Source organism: Athalia rosae, chromosome 3 (assembly GCF_917208135.1).
Source record: "Athalia rosae chromosome 3, iyAthRosa1.1, whole genome shotgun sequence".
Taxonomy (NCBI): domain Eukaryota; kingdom Metazoa; phylum Arthropoda; class Insecta; order Hymenoptera; family Athaliidae; genus Athalia; species Athalia rosae.
Window position 1 is genome coordinate 7,476,878 of NC_064028.1, and position 22,461 is coordinate 7,499,338.

The 22,461-nt window shown below is 42.7% G+C and overlaps 1 protein-coding gene across 3 annotated transcripts in view; it reads left to right on the top strand.

Annotated features, from left to right (window-relative positions):
* LOC105689982 (leucine-rich repeats and immunoglobulin-like domains protein 1) overlaps positions 1 to 22,461 on the top strand; it is a 115,730-nt gene that overhangs the window by 33,854 nt on the left and 59,415 nt on the right. For 2 of the 3 annotated variants that reach the window (XM_012407438.3, XM_048652421.1), the window contains exon 2: positions 2,194 to 2,347. The gene's annotated coding sequence lies outside the window, so the exon portion shown is untranslated. Of the gene's footprint in view, positions 1 to 506; positions 1,742 to 2,193; positions 2,348 to 22,461 lie in introns of those variants that run through there. The other variant, XM_048652420.1, reaches the window with a different exon arrangement.

A 22,461-nucleotide genomic window follows, 5' to 3' on the forward strand; every position in this document is an offset into this window, starting at 1 on the left:
AAAAATTGAAAATTTCAATTCGCGACGGGAAACCCCGGGTCGCCCACCGTCCCGTTATAATTTTCACCTCGTTTCCTACGTAACAAAGTTTTCCCTTCGATTTTTGAGTGGCTGAATTTTCGGCCGTAGCATCGCTCGAAGAAAAACTCTCGCGAGGGAATAATATTGTCGTAGGCTCAGCTGAGGGCTTCGAAAAGCTCATCCAGCTTCCGGCAAACCTTCCATTTCAGTTGGTACAACCGCTCGCGCGGAGCCTCCTATTAATCTCCGGATGTCCGGGTCGCAAACTTTCCTATCAATTTCCCATGAGAAAGACACGAGATAAAAAGGGAGCGAAACAAAAAGAGGTCGACGGAGGAGGTGGAGAGATTCACGAATCGACGCGTTTACAAGCGCACATCTTTCGACATTTTTAAAAAATCTTCTGAAAACGAGAAAAAAAAAAAAATACATCAATTTCCGAAAGAGTGGTCCTCGCGAATCGTACGTACGTACGTTGGATCATTTTTATCCGAGATACGAAGCGAGGGAAACGTATTGTATATGCGCGATACATACATATGTGCTGCATGGCAACGCGTATTATTATGCGGTTTAAGAAATGCGAACATCCGTTACGTCTTTTATTGTATAATATATAATGTATATAATATATGGGGTGAGGAAAAATACGAGCGTTCACCCGTAACGTCACATCCCATCAATCGCAGAATAATATGATATATCGAGCTCGCGAGAAGAAACCGGTCGTTCCGAAGAGCGGGTTGATGGATAAAAAATTGAAAATGAAAGGTATAAAGAATCGGTCGAGGATCCCCCTCGTCGTCTGGAGAAAGAAATGAAATAAAAGAGAAAGAAGCGAAAGACAGAAAGAAAGAAAGAAAGAAAAAGAATTCCAACAGGAGAAAAGTCAATCGGGAGAATAAATGCCGCGGGGGGTGCGGTATAATTTGAATATTCATGTATTTATCGTATATATACAAGAAAAACCGGTGGAATAAAAACTAAAAATAAGAAAGAAGAATATAAATAAGAACACAATATCACAACTGAAAATAATTATCTCTACCGGTAAAGATCTCGGCACGATCCGGGAACCGTAAAGATTTTAAAAACTTTATCCGGTTATACGAGATAAGGAAGCCGCGAACTGAAACGATCGAAATCTCTCCGCAGAAAAGTTTCTTCGACGGTCTCGTTCCCCGAAGGAGGGGGTGAGTCCGGAGTATGGAATTACACGATTGTAAGCTGCACGAGTGCAAGGTGTAATTTCAACTCGAATGACGAATGAGATGAAAAAATGTATTTTTTAACGAAACCCAAGACGCTCGACGTCAAATAGATATTTCCGGGTCGAGTGCAGTGACTTTTTTTCTTTTTCATTTCGACGAAGTTTGTTCCGTTTTCGGTAACTTCGGGATTCACCCGCGAACGAGTTGAATTACGCTGCACACGGGCGGTCGGTCGGCCCTTTAGGGACGAGAAATGAGAAAAAAAAAGGGAAGAAGTTATCCACGTACCACATCTGCTTCGAGCGGTCCGTCCAATTCTCGCGTTCGTTAGCTAGGTCTTTCTAAAACCGAGCGAACCGAATCTATGATCAAACAACTTTGAGCCGCTAGAAACACGCGAGATGCCAATTATTATTACAACCTACTTATTGCCATGGACTTGAGCCTGCACCCTCAGGTTATCCCGTCAGGATTACTTTGGGAATATTCTTTTCCGGTACACCGTATACGTAAAATACAACACGTTAAATTTAACGTATACACTTATAAAAACAAGACTAACTAACAATAAAATAAAAGGAAAATTATTTTCAAACTACTAGGGACGTGATTATTTTAAAACCGTGTAATCGATATCGCCTACGCGATTCAAATCCGGGGCGTGGCATATTTTTATTTTTATTCTATTTTATTTTATTTTATTTTATTTTATTTTTCGCAAAGAGAGAAATAATTTAAATTAATCTCTCCGAATATTCCGGCGATGGTGGAACGATGAGAGAATGGCGCTTCATGGAATCAAATGAAATCGGATTAAGATTAATCGTGGGTATTAGCTGCAATATATATATGTATATATATGCGTACAAATATACGCATACTCGGACTGTCTGTAATAACGCTGCCGATGCCTATGTTGTTATAATTATTTATGTACCATAAATGACGTTTGGTGTTACAGAATAATGATCGGCGCTGCACCCGGCCCCCAACCGTAGGGAGTGAAGCGCGTAAATCAGCCGTTTCTCTGGGCGCGTCCAGGATCAGGATCAGAATCAGGATCAGGATCAGGATGAGGCTCGTGTGATCCTCGCTCGTCATTTGGGAAGCATAAGGTACGCGGTATGTTTTATCCGCTCATCTAACAATAATCCGGGAGCGCGAGCATCCCTTCGGATTGGTCGCGCGCCACCTCACGTCTTCCGAAATTAGGCAGTCGCTTGACTCACCCCCGACAATTACCCAATAAAACCTAGGCGGTTAATCAACCTACTCAGAGTCACGTGATTCACTCGACGAATCTGAGATCCCAGGTTGATCCGTTCGAGGTGTAATTAATTCGACGGAGTTTTTCCCGGGCGGTACGATATGCTATCGTAAAAATGAGACGCTTCGAAGAATCGCGTCTGTCTCGCGAGAATATAAAAAATTGACGGGGGATTTCGTAGCGTCGAGAAACGCGGATGTTCGAGGGTTACGAAAAAGTGCTATGAATGGGGGAGAAATTCTACGGGACGCGTTCAAAAGCTCGCAATTTTCAATCGCGTATGTGGCCGCCCTACTCTGTGTGTGTGTGTCCCTGAGAACTTTGAATGCTCAAGTTCCATCTGGTTCGAGATATTCTCGTGCCGTTTCCAGCGACCTACGAACCGAAAACTCTCTCACAAGTTTCCCGGCAAGATTCGAACTTATATCAACTAACTTCAAACTTGTCTTAATTCCCGTTGCGCATTTGTTGGAATTGGTTCCTTTTTTATTTTTTTTTTTCTATTTTTCTTTTTCTTTTTATTTCTAGTCGAGTACAAGAATTTCTCTAGTAGCGAAGGAGGAATGATGATTGTACGTCGTACGACCCACGCGCACCAAAATTTGACCTAGAATCCGAAAGAAGCAAAAAAACCGACCGAATAAAATGAAAATAAAAAATCCATAAAAATTGAATGATGCCGTTGTATATTTTCCATAATGGAATTTTCGGCAATTTCTTCGAGTTTTATTGTACGTCGGGATTTTTTCGGCGGATCGAATGATTTTCGCAAGGACCGCGGTTTGGGATATATATGTATATTTAAAAAATAGAGGAACAGAAAAATGAAGGGGGAAAAAAAAAGAAGCAGTCAAGAAATCATCCGAATTCGGCGTTGGGCTTTTTGTCGGATAAGCTGACTGAGCCTGAAATCGAGTGGATATAGTCCAAACAAATAGCAATAACACAAATCAAGACAATACATATCCGTTCGAAGCGGGGCGGCGGTGCGGGCGCTAGGCGGCGAAATTCATGTTTGGCTCAAGGTTTCGCCCCTTCCGCGGATCCGCGAGGCGAATCACCCCGTCGACCCCCGTATCCGAAATCGTGAAATTTCACGACACCGGATTGGTTGTCAGGGCCGGTAAAATGTTGACCGTATCGTCGATATTTTACAATAATCCTCGGGCATTAGCTACAAATTGAGCGACGATGGAAATATACGGCTACGGGGCGGTAACTTTCCGGCAGTATATAAGCATCTGGAGGACAGATTCCTTGGGATTTTTATGGGATTGATCGGGAATACAGATTCCAAATTCCCGCAAGACTTCGGCACGCTTGACTCTCCTCGGATTCGCCCCCCGTCTCCCCCCCTCCCCCACAGACACTTTACCGAGCGAGATTTGAAATTTATCTGAAATTACTCACAATACGAGCTGACCCCCAAGTTCGCTTGATTTTATCATGTGAAAATAATTACGCCGATGGTAGATTCCGGCGCAGTTCCTTTGAAAATAGTCGTTTAAACATTCCTCATGTTCCGACCGACTATGGGAGCGTACGGGCGCTCTGCATAATCCGTTAATATTTAGCATCGTATTCCCGAACAGACGAGGCGATGCGAGATGGCGTTCGGTTGATGATTTTTTAATGACGGTGAAAATTGAATATGCATGTCGTACGTCTAGGATCCGGCACGCTGCAACCGTGAATACATCGACGAGCAGCGTGTATTGTATGGGGTATTCCGCGGCAATTCGCCATGGAAAATTCCCACCGTAAAACGTTCTTCGTCTTTCACCGCAATGAGTCGAAATTCGGAAATCACTATAGATTCCATTTTGAAAAAATTTAGAGTCCTAAAAAAAACGATCGAATGGAATCTCCCTGCGAATCAAACTTTTTAATTCCAAGTTTTCATGTAAATCCGGAGAACGTTGAGCGAAGATAATAATTCTCAAGCAGCTTGCGATTTGGCGTTTCGATTAAAATTTTTCGTAAAAATGCCCCATACGAACCCCACAGCTACTAGAAGTTGGCCGTGTACGAGAGAAGCTCGCGGGTTGGTTTACAACATGGACGGTATACGTTTTCCATCTACGTCATTTTTTATGATTATACGTACACAGTTTTTTTCTTTCAACGTTGTGCAATTTTCCGACGCACAGAAGTCGTTAACGCATGGACCTGAATTTAATTGTGAGCTGTTTATACGAATAGAAATTTTCACTTTACTCACGTCGCATTTCACATTTTCCATGTATAATTATCCGCACGTTTTTTTTTTCAACTCGTACGAGTTTCGTGGGTGTATTCGACACTCCGGAAAGTAAAAGGCAAAAAATTCGATTCGAAAAAAAATAAAAAACAATTTTTTACGGCAGATGAAAAAAATTTCCGCGACTTTTACCCCGTACGTTATACATTACATCACAGGGTCACTCGACGACGCGTCTTTTCTATAGCGGGATACAGCTGTACCGTGTAGGTATACGTACAACTTTTATACATCCCGTTCCCCGCATATCTCGATTCCCGAGGGATTCGGGACGAGGTAGTTTCGCTCGTGTACCTATACACATCATGGTTTGCACATATGTTAGATCGTATTGGTATGTAAATAGAAGACTTAGGCGTCCCTATGGTAAATATACAACTGCACCGCCAGGAGAGCAGACGTTTTAACCGTCGATCTTGCGGAATTGTGCTGCGGTTGCTGGATGCAGGGAAAAGATTTTACATGGGTAAAGAAGAAGGAATGGAAGTAGAGGAAGAAGAAGAAGAAGAAGAAGAAGCTGAGGTGGAGTAGTTTGAACGCCGTACCGATGATACGACTAAGCAAATAAATTCGAGAAAAATGAGACGAAAGCAATTTTCTTCCACCGTCGTATAGTTGCAGCTGCGCAAGAAGAAGAAGAAGAAGAAATAGAAGAAGAAGAGGGGGAGGAGGAGGAGGAAGAACCGCACGCGCGCTTTCCATACACTTCCGAGCTTTGAAGGACGTAACATTTCCGTGACGAATCACATTATAATCTCCGTCCAAATGTCGCGGAGGCCGAGGCGAAATTCTGCGAATGATCGATGTCCCTCCGTCTGAGACAAAAAAAAAAAAGAAGAAAAAGAGAAGAAAAAAAAAAAACCCAGAAGAGGGTGGAAAATCTTCGCTTCTTTTTCCGGATATATCCTAATTCAAAAGTAAATCCTAAACATCGATTAGTCACCGATTCCGTTGAAGCCATTTTTCGGGCGTTGACGACGATCTTTATTCCTTAACGAGTCTTAAAATCTCCGACGAATTGAAATTGGCCCGGCTTTTCGGTCACATGCAGGGGTCTCTAAGGTACATCGGATAATTGTCTTCCGAGACGTCTTCGTACGGGGGGTGACGGCGCGATGATCCCATATAACAACGGGTCGGATCGTCGTTCGATATAATGTTTTCTAATTTAAGTTTCATCCCCACCACGTACCCCACGCTTTTACCTGCTTTTATATATATATATATATATGTGACATCGCAAGAAATACGATCTTCTCCACTAAATCACCGGCTCAACTCAACCATTACGAGGGCCGGTTTAGGACGATGCCCTGACAGTTTTTGCCGCGTTTTTTTTTCCCCCCTATACCATACGCCGGTATTCGGCTCCATTACCTGGAATGCTACGACTAAAAAACTTTCTAGATCAGTTGAATAATAAAAATGGGAATTAATTGGAAACTGAAATTAAGTTAACAGTACCAGTGTCGAAAAAAGAATGGTACTTAGAGGGTCGAGAAATTCGGTGACCTGCGATGTGGAAACTTTTCGGTCTGATCCCGTTCACCTAGATTTGGAATTTAGACGGTATCATTCCCGTATCGCGTTACCGACATCGCGAGGACGCCGTTGACGCGGTGAAAGGGGGGCGGGGTGGTAGGGGGGGTATGAAATATACTCCAACTAGGAATTCAGAACTGCGTTAGCAAATCATTGGTAAATTAGGTAAATTTGGGTAGAGCTGCAGTATCGCTGTCAAGCGAAATAGAGGTACTTTGAAAGGTGATATTCGTAGTCAATATCGAATTTCAAACTCCCGACGTAGATCAGATCCGCATATATGGCGCCGCGTCTCATGTATATAACCCGTTAAAATACGCGGTTACGTAGGGTTTAACTGGGAACAGTTTTGTGATCCGAACGTTATGATTATTACCCCGCTGTAGATCCTCCGATTCCTCGTCATGTTCGGAAAAATGTTGTTTCAATCATTTTTTCTTCTCCTCGCTCGCACCCTGCACCCCCGAGCTCGCCGTGTACCTTCCCCGATCCAGACTCATGTATTTAAGCGCGTCGCTCTCCCGTTAATCTCACGGATTAATTTTTATCTTTCAACCACGAGCGGGAAGACGACGGAAATTAAGTCCTCACTCGAGAAAAAAGAAAATATATATATATATATACGAAAAGGAAAAACGGAAAACAGAGAAAGAGAAGAAATGAAAGGAAAGACAAACGCCTCGGCTTCGCGCGCGTACCACATCAGACGAAAGCCGGCCGCACGGTTCATATCGTGGGCGGACATTTGAAACACATGAAATGCTTTTAAGTATAAATCTTTACGTCTTCGGTGCATGGGAGAGTACGTAAGAGGTAAGAGATTATAGGCTTAGAAGGTGCGATGAGGAAATAATTCCGCGCTCGCCTTATTTTTATTTCGTTTTTCAACGATCGCAAATTATGCATATACATACATATAATGCATCCGTCGATACGATTGTTGCGTCATCTCGTCGGTCAATTTTTCTCAGCGATCAATACCGCGGCTCGAGAATCGGAATAAAAGTAACGTTGTTCGCGAGTGTTTATAAAATATCATTGTGTCGCGGCGTATGTAGGAAACTCTTGAATTACAAGATAATGAAACTGGTACACGCGGTCAACCACAGCTTGGCAAAAGGTCTGTGTGTACATGGAATTCTCGCAGCGGCGCAGTAAGACTCGCTGCCGAGATAATGACGTAACGGTGAATTAGCGATAATTGTTAACCCAGAAAAATCCATTAATGGGATTCCAGTCCCGCGGGAACAATTTTTTACCCTTGATTCGCGTCACCGGTCAAAACGTTTACGACTAATATAACAACCGATGTTCGCCGTCCGTTAACCGATCCTCCCGCATCACGTTTTTTTTATTATTCACTTTTTCCATACGACAGTGAATACCGGATCAACGATTAAAAAATTTTACCGTTCGCTCGCGATACCGCGCGGAAAGAGCGAAACGTCACGCGGTGTCGCACCACAAATTCTGATGACTGGAACTGAAAGTCGTTCGACGGTCGATTTTTTTTCGTTCACAATCCGATAACGGAATCGCAGTAATTAGAATTAAATCGAGTAAAGTATTCATGAAAATTGGACACTCTTCGGACAATAGCCGTGTAATCCATTCGAATGAAAGAAATTTAGTGAATTTCGGGTCAACCGTTGAAAGTTAACGACAAGACAGATATCGAGGAAGCGCCGTTTCACCGTCGGAGACCTGACGATAACAAACGTTACCACCACGTCGAATTATCGTGGTTGAACAGAAGTAAATATCGTCCCCGAATCGCGATATTCTTCGAGTCCCCCTTTTCTTTCCGTGTAACCGTATAACCTCCGTATTGTAACGCCGCAGGACGCGTCATTCCCGGAATCATTTTCTCGTACCGCTAACCATTCCCATTTCCATAGATATGGGTTATAAGCTGAGCGTTGTTCATGCATGGAATTTTTCTTAAACCCGCTGATTAAATTGGCCATCTCCATCGCCACCGTCGTCATCTTACCGTGCATTATTATGGGTACACGCACCTACCTATACCCAAAACCAACACGTCGGTCGTGCGCGCGAAGAAGTCTCCGAAGATCCGAGATCCCCGAGGAAGAAAAAAGCTCCGCGAATGTCCCGCTGCTCCGCGATCCTTGATCCGGTATAAACCCGAGACTCCTGCTCCTTCAGGATCTCGAAGCAAAAAAAAAAAAAGATTAAAAGGTAGAAAAAGAAGGAACGAAATAGAAAGTATAAGATAAAAAAAAAAAAAGAAAAAACAAAGGGGGGAGACCGTGGTCCTGGCAGAGCGTTGAAAAGAAATGGGCACTTACATTTTCTTAACGCTTCGGGCGCGCCCGGCGTATACGCTACGAAACGAGCTGGTAACAATAAGACGAGCGAATTGTGAAAGTTGAGTAGCGAAGAGGATTTCTAACGTCGGAGACGTCCGTCCCCCCCAGACTCAGCTCGTTCGGGGACATTAGAAAAGTAAATTTGATGAATATTCAAGACGACCGATCTTAAGCGGATCCCGAGGTCAAGTGGGTAGTTTTGCTAACGACCACCGAATTGATATCCTCTCGCTCGGACTGGATGTTTTTTCTTTTTTTTTTTTCAATCCTCTTGAAAAAATTTTTTCGAAAATTACAACGTGCGTTTCGATACCGAGGTAAATGGAGAACGAGATTCGAGGTCGAAAGACGAGATGAAAAATGAACGATGTAAACTTACGACAGGCGAAAGTAGATGTAGAAAAAGTTCTCATCCCTTTTAGCCGATATTTTTTCAACAACGGGACCGTCAGTTATTTTTTTTTTTTGTTTTTTTTGTTTTTCTTACTTCATACACGCTATACTTTCTTCCAGTTTTCTTCCTTCACGTATTCAACGATCGATATACCAGTCGGAGCGTTCGCATCGAGGACTCTCGAAAAAGTTCCGAAGACACGTTCAAGGACGCAAGGACCTCGTTTTCTCGCGGAAAAAGCTCGCGGTGCCGTTAATATTTTTTTTCTTTTATTCCTGTTTTTGACTTTTATTCTTTTCTCTTTAGACGCGTACCTCCTTCATTTTTTATTTTGTTTTTTTTTTTTTTTTTTCTCTACTTCGTTCGAATTCATTCATCGCCGTTTCACCCCGAAACTTCCTCTCCGACTCTTATACGCTGAAATCGTTAACGTAACCCAAATTCAACCGTGTACTTATTATATACATGTATATGTATAAGCCCATCGTTTTACCGTAGTTCGTATTACTTCCCCCGAGGCTCGTAATCTCGGCATATAGTTCCGGTGAATTAAGGTTACGAGGTACGATATCGGGCGCGTAAGATCAATTCGTACAGCTCGGACTGTATAATCTTTTCTATTTCCGAGGGCCTCGCGATAAGCGACTCTTCGACTAACCGGCTGAAAATGACCGGTCACATTTCGCACACCTGAAAAATCATTTTACCTCCATGTTCGGCCTCAATTATCTTCGCGACGACTGTATAGGGGGCGAAGTTCTGAAATTTCCCTAATTACAGACGAGCGAATTGGAAAAATCGTTGCGCTCCCCGAAGGGGAGACGGCAGTCGTCGAGGCGGTTTTTGTATTCGATTTCCCCTCACAGCGAGTCGCTACGGTATCTGTTGCTATTGGTAAACCTGGTAATCCTTCGAATCCGGTAATGGCAAGTGAAACCTCGACGAGGGATTTCTGAACAAGACGATAGAATAACGCTAGCGAGAAGGTATCCGATGTCCGATAATAAAACACGAGAGAAATGGTCGATCGCTGTTAGCGGCCGACTCCGCGGTTCCCCTATACGTCGTACCTATACCTCCTGAGCCGTGTTGCTCGAACTTTTACCGAGCCGCGCGCAACGTGTACGGGAATCAAAACTCTTCCCGTCACTCCGACTACTTTCATTAAAATCGACGACACTCGAATAGACGAGCGTATCTGCTTCATTCTCATTAATTCAATTTTCTCACTTTGACGCGTGGAAGGAACCGAAATTCTATTGTATCGTGTTTTCCAAAAAAATTTGGTACATCGCTTCGCTGTGGAAGAGTGAGATATCCACCGTCTCCGTTTCCACGAGATTATTAGAATTCGGTACACGAACGAGAACTTTACGACGACACATCGAAGGAGCATCTGATATTCAACGAATCCCCATCGTAGGTAGTTCGTTTTTTCGTCTTCGATTCTTTTATCCTCGATGTGTTTCTTTCCGCGCCTTATCGCCGCTCGCTATTCTACCCGTAAACGAAAATATCGGTGAACATATTTTTATCGCGGCGATCATCGCCCGAACAAGATATACATATATAACCCGCAGTGCGCGTGTATTCCGCACACCGTACTACTCTCCGATGTAATTTACTATTTCAACATCAATTTACCGGTTTTATTTAGGGTGCGGCGTCTGGCTGGGCTACACCGAATAACGCTGACGTACGCAAAGCACTCAATGACGCAACGAAGCCGCTGATATCATAGCAAACACTTGAAAATTTTGCAGGTCTCGAGTTATCCAATACTTTTCAGCTAACCATCACGATCATCGATCCACAGATTGGAACAATCGAGTTATTATTGTCGGTTTTTAGTCGCAGGCTTGATTTGGCCGATGGGGTTCGTGTTTCCGAGATTGAAATGGACGAGAAATCGTAGAAAAAATAGCGGCTCGAAGCGTGCGACTTTTTTTCCATCTCGTTTTCCGTGTAGTCAGACGTGAGACGCTCGAAGGAGTGAAATATCTCATCGATCAACGTCCGATCCCCTCAAAACTGACCTCTGCCTCCCGAATCCAACAACAGCTTAAGAGGAATGAATATAAAAATGAATGAATAAATAAATAAGACGAACACCGTTAATTTACAATTACGGGATTAACGAGCGGCCGACAATTAACTCGTTAAATATGACGAAATTCAAAAAAACCTCCAAACTCATTACTTCCAATAGAGCTATCAACGTTATTAATGAACAAGACATCGTCGTTCTGCGTCAGTTTATTAAAAAGTCAATGCCGAAAACGGCGCAACGATAAAACATAATGGAAAAAGAATTTTTTTTCACCTCCGTTCGGAGCTGCGATCAGGCGATATTCCACAACCGATGACGACGATGGCCGTTTTTTATTTACTTCTATTTTTCTCTTCATGAAAATCAGTGGGTTTCGTTAATATCTCGTTTTAACGTCAGTCCGAACTGCAGTGCGTGATATTATAACAGTTAGAATTCGCTACGGATCGGCAATATTCAAAACAGGGTCGTATTCTTAGTCGATCGAATCCACGGTTGATTTGCCTCGTTTTATCTTCGCTGCGAGCACGCGGAGTCCGTGAATGCTATAAAATTGATTATAAATTGGAGTGACTTTGCAATGGCGCAGCAAAACCCCGGGACATTTATCGGCTCCGTATATGCATGAGACCGGATCTATTATGCAGATCGGAAGATTCTATGGGACCCAACCTTACGCCGCATAATTTGCTCCGCGTACCCTTCGTAATGCCCATTACTGTCTCGCGTACGAATTTCTTCCGTAGCTAAGAGAAAAAGAAAAAAAAAGAAAAGAATATTGTCGTGATTCGAGAAATTAAAGAGCGCGATCGTTCTCTCCACTTTTCCAGTTTTCGCGAAGTCGAACGGTAATCGAGACCATTTTTCTCTCTGATTCTAATCGGAAAAGAAACGCAAAAGAAAGAAAAAAAAAAAAAACAATTAAATTTCACACGGAAGACGCGCGGCGATCGGCCGTCCGGGTGTTGCGAATCTGTGCAACGGGCGGTGTGTTAGGTAATATGAAAAATGAGTGTTTTCTCGCGTGACTCGAGGCGAGCATCCCGGTGTGAAATAATTACGACTAGAGGGGTGAAAAGAGGGGATAGCGTAGTTGCAACAGAGGGCACAAATCATCTATGTTAGCGTGAAAATGGTTCTGAAGTAAGCGAAAAACTGTTATGGGGTCGGTGCAGCAGCAGGGGGCCTCTTCTTCTTCTTCTTCTTCTTCATCCTCCTCTTTTTCGCAAGATTTTTTCTCTTTTTTTTTACTTTTTCTCTTCTCGTCCACGCGAGGCTCTCCACAGCTGCGCGTGGTGGTAGCGACCGCGCGTGTGTCTCGGGTTACTTTTTTCTTCTTTCTTTTTTTTTTCACGTCATTTTCTCTCCCTCACTCGACCGCGTCGTGAATCGGGCGATTCGCTACGGTGCGCAAAATATAGGGCGGTATACATACAAATGGAATTATTGCACCTTTGCGAACGGGGGTCCTTAAAATGAAAATTAAGATATTTACGTTATCGTGTACATATGTACATATAGATACACCCATGTGTACATAGCGCATTATTGTACGCAAGGGAAAAGTGAGGTGCAACAAAACGACGGAAGAAACGTATCGTGTGTAAGTTATCGCTGCACAACCGGCGGTCCGCTCGACGCGACGACGAAGTAGATAATAAATTACCGTGACCTTAAACGAGTTTCGAAACTTGGTCGCGACTAAACATTTATATACGACTATATGGAGTGAAAACACCTGCTTCAGAAAAATATTAACATTTATAGTTACGTTACTTTGCATTACCTATGGAAATACCTCACGTTTCCACTGTTTGCGAATGCGAATGTCAGTTAATTTCACGAACTGTGTGTCTGCGTCGCTTGTATTGGATGGCTTACAATTAGATTCGAATCAATATACATGTATACATATATAGAGACGGGTATATTTATATACGTACGTTGGCACAATGAGTTTGATAAAAATCTCCGGTTGTGCTATAAATCGTCCAACTACCTTTAGTCGAATTTAGTTCGCTTAAATAAGTCTCATTTCAATTCTTGTTCACGCTTATCTGATCCATAACCAGTGCCTATAATGGGTGTACAGCTGGGTATATTACTCTAGCACATTATTTTCGAACCTGTCCACGGTATAGAAGAAAGACAGACCATCGAAAAAGATCGAGAAAAAATCGATGTCTGATATACATCACGCGAAACAACGATAGATTTGAAAAGCTACGGAATTAATATACTCTAAAATTCGAATGACCGAATTCCCCACGAAAATTTTGATTTCTGACCCAAAAAAATGAACAAATTTGGGGTATACCCCATTTGGATTTTTTCGATTTTTCGGCCAAAAATGAAGTATTTTTCAAATCGATCGTAGGGCACTGTTCTTACGTATTCTGACGTCGGGAACACGAATCCGTTGGTCAAATTGAGCCACGAATTTTTTTCATTTTTCATCTTTCTGCTTGGAAAAGCGAAAAAATGGCGATAACTCGATCAATTTTATAGATAGATCAAATTGACTTTCAGATTCGGATTTCTGAAGTCAAAATACATCAAAATAATGACGGGACCCCTCGAGACGTCGAAAGAGTTTCAACTAGTTTATAAATTATTTTGGAAACAGTGTCCCGTTCGACGTTGAATGACTCGTATATATGAAGACGACGATTAAATTTCACGAGAACGAAAACCCGTTCGGCGACTCAACTGAAATGAGAGTTCTTCTTTTTTTTCATGATATATAATAATTAGTTGGAGAAGCAACTCGATTGCCTCAGAGACAAACGGACAGACAGGTAGGCAGACGTTCCGGCAGACGGAAGATTCGCGTTTCTTCTGAGAAACGGCAAATTATCCCGATGTAATACATAAAATTAATCACTCGCACGAGGCACGAATTACACTTCTTCACAGACGGATGCCACACGCCTTGTATATCTGCAAAACCTCGAATTACCTCACTTTAAGCTTTTCAAACATATTTAAAAATCGAACGTCTGCATAAACCGCTAGGTCTGAAACATTGAAAAGTGAATACGAAACGATTAAATCTGTTGATCTTGACGAACCAGTTGGAGAGATAACTTTCCATTTTCTATCGGTTATTTGACAAAAGTTCAAAAAGAGAAAAAATTCTCGATTTCAGAATCTTTGAAAAAAGGCCTCCTTACCAACATGGACACGATGACATTATTTCGTATATTATTTCCCAACTCGGCAAGAAATTTTATTTTTCAAATATTATACCTGCAGAAATGAACAACAGCGCGAACCGCGAATACTTCCGATATCGGCTGATCGATCGAGGAACCTTCAAGAAGAATAATTAATGCGTTAAGTACGAGACGCAGGTAATTAATCCAAGTACAAGAGAGAAAGGTGGACGAATAGATGGATAGAAAGATCTGACGACGGAGTTCTTCGGCTCCGACGCGTCGAGTGTTTCTCGAGAGGATATAATGTCGACGAAGATCACTCGCGAGCAGGTGGCTTGCAACGCTGCACTAAAGCAATTTCTATACACACGTTACACGTACATGTAACATACAGGTACGCTAGAAGAACCTGTTTCACCTGGTGAACCGATGCCAGGAGTTTGTAATGCAACGAATAACGCGTGTGCCTTCCTGAATTTATATATTATATCCCTCTCCCTCTCTCTCTCTCTCTCTCTCTCTCTCTCTCCCTGGCTCTCTCCGTTTCTCACTTTTTACCTGTATAATATCTAGATTTAAACAGGAACTTACAGACACGCGCGTGTAGCGCGGATTAGCAGTTTAACTGCAGGCACAGCTGTAGTAATGACCATTCGAAAGGCGCGCGACGGTCGTGCAGCGTGAGGTAGGTAGGTAGGTGGGTAAGAAATTTTTTTTTCTTTCTTTCTTTGTTTTTTTTTCAAAGAAAATATCAAGAAATCGACGAGTTATGGTCTACGAATAATATTAGCAACGCATTTAAGACTGCAATTAAATTTACGTTGCACGAACAAACTGTACAGGTACCTGTAATACATGAGCACGATTTAAATTTTTTATGGTTTTTTTCCGATTCATTTTTTTGGTTTTCTCACGACGAACCGAGATTATTCGGATCGCGAGCGAAAAAAATCGGATCCGTCAAAAATCAGAATTATTCCAGAGAGATTTGAAATCTTTGGAAAATTATTCCTCGATTCCGGATACCCAGAGTACACCGTTTGGTCCCCACGAAAAAGGAAACTGGAAAAAAAATGTCCATGAGATTCGTTTGATATCATATACCCGCACCGTGGCGGACAAAAGCCATTGAACTTTCAATCGTGGGATAAATATGAGAGACAAACTTTCCAGTTTAAAACCAATAAATTATGTTTTAACGTTGTTGTCGTACTACGGGCTAACTGTGTGATATACTCGCGCGGTAGGTATGGAGACGGACGCATGTTAGGGATTTTTTTTATTTTTTATTTTTTTTTTAATTGACTAAAATTTTTCTACAATTTAAATCCCTTTTAACGAGTCAAGCTTTATGATACTGAGTCGGTGCCGCTTTTCTAGAAAAATTTATTCACCTGCAGCTAGTCGCGCGGTCACGTCCTAGTTAGTTTTTCTTTTCTTTTTTTTTTTTCAGGTTTTATTCTTCAAGTTTTTTTTATATTTCTTCTCGTTGTGATTTACGATATTTCATACGTACGATAGAAAAGTTAAAAAAAAACTACATAATTTGAAATAACGTCACACTCACGAAATTCCTCAAGAACAAGAAACAATTCACTTGATTTTATTTTCTCTTACTTCGATCGGTCAGGGTCACATTTTGAAAACAAGAATTCTCAAATTCAAATTATTTAACAGAAGAATAATAAAATAAAGTAAGTGATTTATTCAATTTTCCAAACAATATACAAGAGGCACTTCTCTGATACACGCGAAAAAATCTTGCTTCGGAATATATAAGATATTACATAAAAGGTACTTTATTATTCGAGTGGCAAAAGGGTTCCTACCCCAAGCTACGTATACGTACGCAATATATATGTATACGAAATAAAATGAAGCGAGGAAGTTTATTTTTTCTTTGATTATATTTTATCAAGACACGGGACGGGTACGGTAAGTCGGAGGGAGGGAGGGGGCGATATACGGTTAAAACAAATGTAAAACGAATGTAAAATGAATAAAATGAAATTGGATCGTTTCTGGAGGAAGAGAGAGTCGACGTAGGGAACACTGAAAGAACGAAAGACTGCGGTGGGCGCGGGATATACAGTCCGTCGTGCAGGGCTGGCTGGCTGCTCGTCGGGCCGTCTTCGCTAAATACCACGTCGCGCATAAGTCAGTGCTCGAGAGAATAAATTTAAAGTAAACGGATACATAGAAGTGCCGCATCTGCTGCAGCCCCGCCGGTAAACACACGACGCGTGCACACACTCGTAAAAACTACCCTACCTATAGCAGTTGACCACATTAATCTAACACTTACACGGGGATACCGTGGATGGGGAAAATACGGTGCAGCAAACGTCGGACGAACGGGCAGCCACCAGACGGACAGACAGATGGACCAAAAAACGGGAATCTACGTTAAAACTAAAGAAAAAACAACCAGTTGGAAAAACTCATTGGACGCTACGCTTGCTTTCCATGCAGTTAAATTGTCTTCTATTTTTTACCCTTCGGTAGTTTACCAAGGCGGAAAATTCACCCCCCACCCTCCCCCCCCCTCCCTCGCGATGACCTCGAGGTCACGTACCCGAGAGTACGTCAATCTCAATGGGCATTCCCGATGTGCGAAACTTGTAGTGAATTTTCTGTTTTCGTTCGGCTACATTCGTTTCATCTGTACCAGGTAAGTCACCCATTCGAACGAGGGCTGAGGAAGATTTTGACGAGGTCGACAAAATATAACGTAGTCGAATTTTATTCGAATTATATACGAATCGGGAGGGTAGGAATTTAATTATCTGCAATAACGCACGGGAGACGTTCGGAGTGGATGCTACCTTGGTACCTGTTTCTGGCCCTAACCATTTACCATCTCATTAATTATTGTGTTAATTAAATTGCAATCAAATAACACGGGGGACTAGAATTTCCCGGAATTTACCGTGCCCGACTCCTAGACCTGCGAGGGTACGCGGGGGATGAAATTTACGCGAACCGTTACCGAGCCATGTATTACACACGTGCATGTACACATATGTACAGAAATTCGTATACACACGGATCGCAGGTAGACGTCGCGGAACGTACGTACGTCTGCGGAGAATCGGGACTATTCGCAGCAAATCTTCCGCCCTGGATTTGAGATGATCGCGGTTATTTATATTATGTATGTAAGGGCGTCGATCTTCGCCGTGGGAATTGAATCCATACCGACTGGAGGTATGCAAATTACAATTATAATTGTCGTCTGTCGAGGGAAACGCGGTGAGAGACGGTACCGAGATAGAGAGAGAGAGATGGAATCGGGTTTTTGGAGCAACCGTCGCAATATGTACGTCGTCCCCGGAGAACGTAAGCCCATCGGTTGTATGGAACACGAGGATTGCCGAATCACTGTTAACGCGGTTGACTCTACCGAGGGATGAATTAAAGATGAAGTTGGATGACTAAAAGAGACGCGATTAATTTACATCTCTTCGGTTTGTTAGTTTATGTCAAATCCGCACGCCGTTGGTTCGTATGCATATATTACCACCGCAGAAGAAAAAAAAAAAAAGAAAAGAATACAAAAATTTTGACGTTCGATCAAGAAACGAATCGATTTCGTTGTTTTTGATTTTTTTTTTTTGGTGAACAAAAAAAAAATAATTCATCACACGCGGTACGCGAGTGAATAACGGTGTATCCGAATCCAACCAATTTCGTTAGGGAATAAATTTTCAACGAAAGTTTCTTCATCGGGTTAAGCCAAACGAGATAAGCTCGACTAGAGTCAGTCGAAATACTGTTTAAAAGTGTGAAACAAGCCGGTGCCGCCGCTGTTACTGTTACCGTCAAAAAGCTCGGAAAGCTCTGGATTCGTGTTAACCTCGCGGTGGTGAAGTTACGGGGAGGGTGGCCGGGCGGATGGATGGATGGATGGATGGGTGGATGGATGGGTCTATCTGTATACGGTATATATTCCCAAGTTAGTCAAGTTATGCAAGTTATACACAGCCAACAGAGAAATTTACTTAATTATCCCGAAGCAAGACCTTAGTTTCCACTCGTACCTCCTACCTTTGACCTCCTTTTCCACGAATTCTTGTTCAACCGACGTCGGATGCAGATAGAAAGAAACAATTAAACGACGACATCGAAATCCAAAGAATATTTTGTTTGGCAAAAAAACCGACAAAAAAAACCACATCCACGACTAGCCATCCGATCGTCCTGCAGTTACTTTTTCAATTTCCATTTTTTCTTTCCAACTTTTTCGTTTCAGGGTGAGTCGAACGCGTCGCTGGGAGGTGGATGAGTGGGTGTATCATTTCACGTGTGGTATAATAGATTAGCTACGAGAAAAAAAAAAAAAGAAGTTTTTTTTTTTTCAAATTGCTAACGGCTAACAAGCTCACCCATTACGAGTTGGTTTACAATCTTTCTCGGCTTCTTTGCGTGGGTAGGGAAGTTTTGTTACCTTTTTCTTTGGTACTTTCTTAAACTTGAAAAAAGGAACGAGAAGAGAAGAGAGAAAAAAAAAAAAAACTTCAGACGCTACGCCAAGAGAAATCACACGACTAGATTCCAAAGACGGAAGGATACCGTTGATGATAAAATATCCTTTCAGATCTTGCGAAGAAAAAAGATACGCTCTAGGGTTGATACCGTCGCGGGGCGATATCAACACTTTTTATTGGTTCAACAGAAGCACGGTAGGAACGACATCGAGCACCGCTTTGTAGCGGTTACGTATTTTCGTAATCAGATCAACTCGATACCCAGTTCCCGTTTCTCGTGACGACTACTACCACGCGGTAGCAACGATTTCGTTAAATTTGTTTGCCCAGGGAAACCTGACCCACGGTCCCACGCTCATCTTTACCCCTGACTACAGACCGCCTCGAACGAACTTTCCCTTCATTCGAAACAATTGGGTACCACCGAACATCGGGTCGCGGGCTAATCGCCGGGAGAAAAAAAAAAAAAAAAATCAATCACATCCGGAAACAGGGCGATTATCGAAAACGAAAAAATCGCAAACAACGCGACGAGTAGAGGCGTGAGATTGGATAAGGTGAAAATTCTCAACTGACGATGAGTAGACTCGTTACACTTACCGAGGGTTAATTTTGAAAAAATTGAACGAAAAAAAGTCACCGCTCGTCCGATTGAACGGGAAATGTGTCGAGGGGGTGACGGCGGCTGCACGGGCATTTGCGACTCTGTGAATGTGCAGGGCGGGGGAGGGGGGAAGGGGGGGCGTGAAAAATGTGGCAATTGCGTTTTAAGACGGCTAATTAACCCGGTTTTGGAATCCTCTTAAAGGTGTCTGCTTTTGACGACAGTTACAAATTATCTAAATACCCTGGCGAGTAATTCGCCGTGCCGAGGTACGTAGATACAGGTATAGCTGCGCTCATTCGAAATTGAAAAACGTAGAATTTTTTGGACGGAAGTTTATGGAAGTGATTCGTTGACTCGATTCCATCCTTCCTTCCTTCCTTCCTTCCTTCCTCGCTTCCTTCCTTCCTCCCTCCGGAATACTAACAATAAGCCCTTTGCGTAGCCTCCATAATACACCCTATCTCCCTAGTTAATCGACCGATTAGTAAGTTTGTCTGTTCCGGATAATCCGGACAATGGCGAGCCAAAACTCGACTAATATTCCCCGGACATTCAACTGCGGACGACAGTTCCGTAACTAAATATACGTACGTACGTATAACCCGCTACGGCAGACATTTTCCCAAGACACAATCAAATAATATATTGTATAAGCATAGTAGACTGCACACTTCGTACCAATTAGCCAACGGAAAAGCAAAACTCGAGTTTAGCTAGAATTCTGTCCAACGCACGTGCAGGTCTAGCTTCAGAAATCCACAAAAGGGACGCAGCCTGCGGGCGAAAACCGCCCCTCAAGGATTCCACTGTGCGCGACCCGCAAAAAAAAAAAAAGTGAAAAAATTCAAAGATCGCTGCGCGAACGCGCGAATATTTGTAGGAAAAAAAACTTTTCTCGCATCTTTTTTTTTTACAAGCGTAAATCGCTTCGAATAAAATGGTTGAGTTTTATTTTTGTTAATTTTCGGTACCTATGGGGATCGTTCGTCAGGGTATGATGAGAAACGGAGCCTCGAAAGTACGGATAACCAATAACGAGCCCTGGCCCACCTCCGGTAGGCCGGAGGACGAGGAGGTTATTGCTAATCGGATTTCGATGGAATTTCATATCGTCGATTATTGCTATCAAAATCCTCTATCACCGGAATTCAATCTCGCGTAATATTAAGTATCCATGTAGAAAACACCGAACGAAACTTCCCGTACGTCCGTACCGAAAAACTTGTCGTATATTCAAAATACGCAGGTGCGAATATTTTCCCACGATTTTTCATCGTCGAAATATCGAAGAAAAAAGAACCGCGAATACCCCTGGAACAAATGCAGAAAAAAAAAAAAAAATATAAAAATAAATAAACCAACTAATTATCGAATCAGCGAAAGATTCGAGTTTAATTAAACGTAACCAGATCCAACCGAGCCCTCGTAATTCAATACAAACCGCGGCGCATCGTGAGCCAGCCTGCATATAAAATGACATCATAACGGTTAACACATGCAGAAGTTACGCTAGAAAACAATCGCGTGTTTACCATAGTTCAGTTTCCGTATGACGTTCGTCCCTGCATAGATGTGCAGTACACGGGCATGTGTGTGGTACCTCGCTAACCGCGGTCATCGTCATCGCGTTTATACGTAAAGTGCATAGCTTTATAAACACGGTGACGCTATGTAAAATAGATGGGATTGAAACGTATTGTGTCATCGCAATGGAATATAGAATCAAATTTAACGAACGTAAATACCGTGCGGGTTTTCATTTCCCCGTCTCGACGCGTTCCCTCCCTTCACCCCCCTCGTATCGTATACCGGACCACGTTTTCAACTAGCCGGAGACACTTTACTACGGCGGCATGCAGCCTATTACGGGTCTACAAAATCGCGTAGGCGTGTATACGTGGGTTTCTATTATAAGGATAGAATATAACGGGGGTGTGTATAATACGTATACGTGCGCATTGGCTATACATTTCGTGTGCACGGCGGATCAGCTTGACCGTCGGGTCCGTAGAACTTTGAAAACGTAGCGGGGACGGTGGGCGAAAAACGCGGTGGAGACGCTGCAACCGACTGGGTAATAATAAAACTCAATTACGAGTTATTTCATTAGCCGGGCGACGGGACGGTAGCGAAACGGATTTTCTCGTACGGCGGACGGTTCTCAATTGTACGTACGTAAGGTATATATTATGGCGGCGCGGCGATGTGAAAATTCTTCCTCTTTTTTATCATTCGCTTTTGTTTTCATTTTCACGGGGTGGGCGTTGTTCGGCCAGAACCGGCTGGCTTTGTATAAGGGGTTTAACGAAATGAAAAGATTCCGGGCATAAGCTGCACGAATTCACGTATACACACGAGCGAAGGGAAACTATGCGGAAGCAAAGCGACTAAAAAAAAAAATCCGCGGAGACATCACGCGCTTCCTTGTGTTGATAACGACGATGACGATATTAATAACGTGGACCGGAAGCGTGACGCAACGCTAATAAGCGGATATCGCCCGTTGTCCGTCGTTTACGGTTTTATTTTTTCGAAAGATATTCATTATCGAAACGGCGATTCTTGATTCCACACGCGATACGGATAACGCACCTGTAGCGGATTATCGTATATCGCTGACCTGAAGTTGATTTCCGATTTACGTAGCACTTGCATTTTATTCGTAAAACCTACTCTCTTGTTCGACTCGTGTGTTACGTACGTACGTACGTACGTATCGCGTTGCGTGCAACGTACGTACGTTTACGAGGCGCGCTGCTCCTAATAGACAAGGACTCGTGGGAACGCGTTGCTCGATTTTCACCAGACTTTAACCGACTCGGTCTAATTCGTCGAACGTTTTATGTTATAGAGACGGCATCGATTCGGTTCGCCTGTACGACGCGACTATTCAGACATTTATTTTACGCGTACGCACAGGTGAGGCGACGCACGACGATCGAGTGCAATCGGCGAGTATGAATTTTGGTCGTTGGAGTTTTTCCGTTTTTTTTTTTTCTTCGTTTACTTTTTTTGCGAAAGGAAGGGAATTTTCTTCGCGCGGATGAAATGAAGGCGCGAATATGCCGGGGAAACGTATTTACATGTAAGTTGATACGAGTTATACGTTTTTCGGTATACCTGCAAGTTTTTAA